The sequence below is a fragment of the Xenia sp. Carnegie-2017 genome, unplaced genomic scaffold (genome assembly GCF_021976095.1).
Source record: "Xenia sp. Carnegie-2017 unplaced genomic scaffold, XeniaSp_v1 HiC_scaffold_21, whole genome shotgun sequence".
Lineage (NCBI taxonomy): Eukaryota > Metazoa > Cnidaria > Anthozoa > Malacalcyonacea > Xeniidae > Xenia > Xenia sp. Carnegie-2017.
The window spans coordinates 7,399,848-7,401,968 of record NW_025813484.1 but is presented as its reverse complement, the minus strand read 5'-3'; positions in this window follow the sequence as shown (position 1 = coordinate 7,401,968).

Sequence of the window (2,121 nt, the reverse complement as noted above, 5' to 3'; positions counted from 1 at the left end):
CTTTTAAAGTCAAGTTTACTTTCTCAGGACTCTACTAACCATGACGATCTACATCTAGAAACATGTAACGATACATCCGGGTTCAAACCATTTACGTTATTACAGTTATTGATATTGACTGACGTTTGACTTCCTTAGTAGTTGTCACCTTAAAGTCGTTGTCTTTCTCAGGACTCTTCTAACAATGACGATCTACATCTAGAAACATTTAACGATACGTTTGGGTTCAAACGATTTACGCATTACAGTTATTGATGTTGACTGACGTTTAGACTTCTTTGTAGTGGTCACCTTTAAAGTCAAGTTGATTTTCTCAGACTTTACTACTAACCATGACGATTCTACATCTAGAAACATGTAACGATACGCCTTGAGTTCAAACGATTTACGTTATTGCCAGTTATTGATGTTGACTCGACGTTTTGACTTCTTCTTTAGCAGTGGTCACCTTTAAAGTCAAGTTGATTTTTCTCAGGACTTTACTAACCATGACGATCTACATCTAGAAACATGTAACGATACGCCTGGGTTCAAAACCATTTACGTTATTACAGTTGTTGATTTTGACTGACGTTTGGCTTCCTTTAACAGTGGTCACCTTTAAAGTCAAGTTGACTTTATCAAGACTTTACTACCATGACGATCTACATCTAGAAACATGTAACGATACGCCAGGGTTCAAAACCATTTACGTTTTACAGTTATTGATTTTGACTGACGTTTGACTTCCTTTAGCAGTGGTCACCTTTAAAGTCAAGTTGATTTTTCAGGACTCTACTAAACCATGACGATCTACATCTCAGAAACATGTAACGATACGTCCGGGTTTAAACCATTTACGTTATTACAGTTGTTGTTATCGACTGACGTTTTAACTTCCTTAACAGTGGTCACCTTTAAAGTCAAGTTGATTTTCTCAGGACTCTACTAACCATGACAATCTACATCTAGAAACATGTAACGATACGTCCGAGTTTAAACCATTTACGTTATTACAGTTGTTGATGTTGACTGACGTTTTGACTTCCTTAGCCGTCGTCATCTTTAAAGTCAAGTTACTTTCTCAGGACTCTACTAACAATGACGATCTACATCTAGAAACATGTAACGATACGTCCGGGCTCAAACCATTACGTTATTACAGTTATTGTTATTGACTGACGTTTTGACTTCCTTAGTAGTTGTCACCTTTAAAGTCAAGTTGACTTTCTCAGGACTCTACTAACCATGACGATCTACATCTAGAAACATGTAACGATACGTCAGGGCTCAAACCATTTACGTTATTACAGTTATTGGTGTTGACTGACGTTTTGACTTCCTTAGCAGTGGTCACCTTTAAAGTCAAGTTGATTTTCTCAGGACTCTACTAACAATGACGATCTACATCTAGAAACATGTAACGATACGTCCGGGTTTAAACCATTTACGTTATTACAGTTGTTGTTATTGACTGACGTTTGACTTCCTTAACAGTGGTCACCTTTAAAGTCAAGTTGATTTTCTCAGGACTCTACTAACCACATGATCTACATCTAGAAACATGTAACGATACGTCCGAGTTTAAACCATTTACGTTATTACAGTTGTTGATGTTGACTGACGTTTTGACTTCCTTAGCCTTCGTCATCTTTAAAGTCAAGTTACTTTCTCAGGACTCTACTAACAATGACGATCTACATCTCGAAACATGTAACGATACGTCCGGGTTCAAACGATTTACGTTATTACAGTTATTGATGTTGACTGACGTTTTGACTCCTTAGCAGTAGTCACCTTTAATGTCAAGTTGTCTTTCTTAGGACTCTTCTAACAATGACGATCTACATCTAGAAACATGTAACGATACGTCCGGGTTCAAACGATTTACGTTATTACAGTTATTGATGTTGACTGACGTTTAGACTTCTTTAGCAGTGGTCACCTTTAAAGTCAAGTTGATTTTCTCAGGACTTTACTAACCATGACGATCTACATCTAGAAAGATGTAACGACACGCCTGGGTTCAAACGATTTACGTTATTACAGTTATTGATGTTGACTGACGTTTTGACTTCTTTAGCAGTGGTCACCTTTAAAGTCAAGTTGATTTTCTCAGGACTTTACTAACCATGACGATCT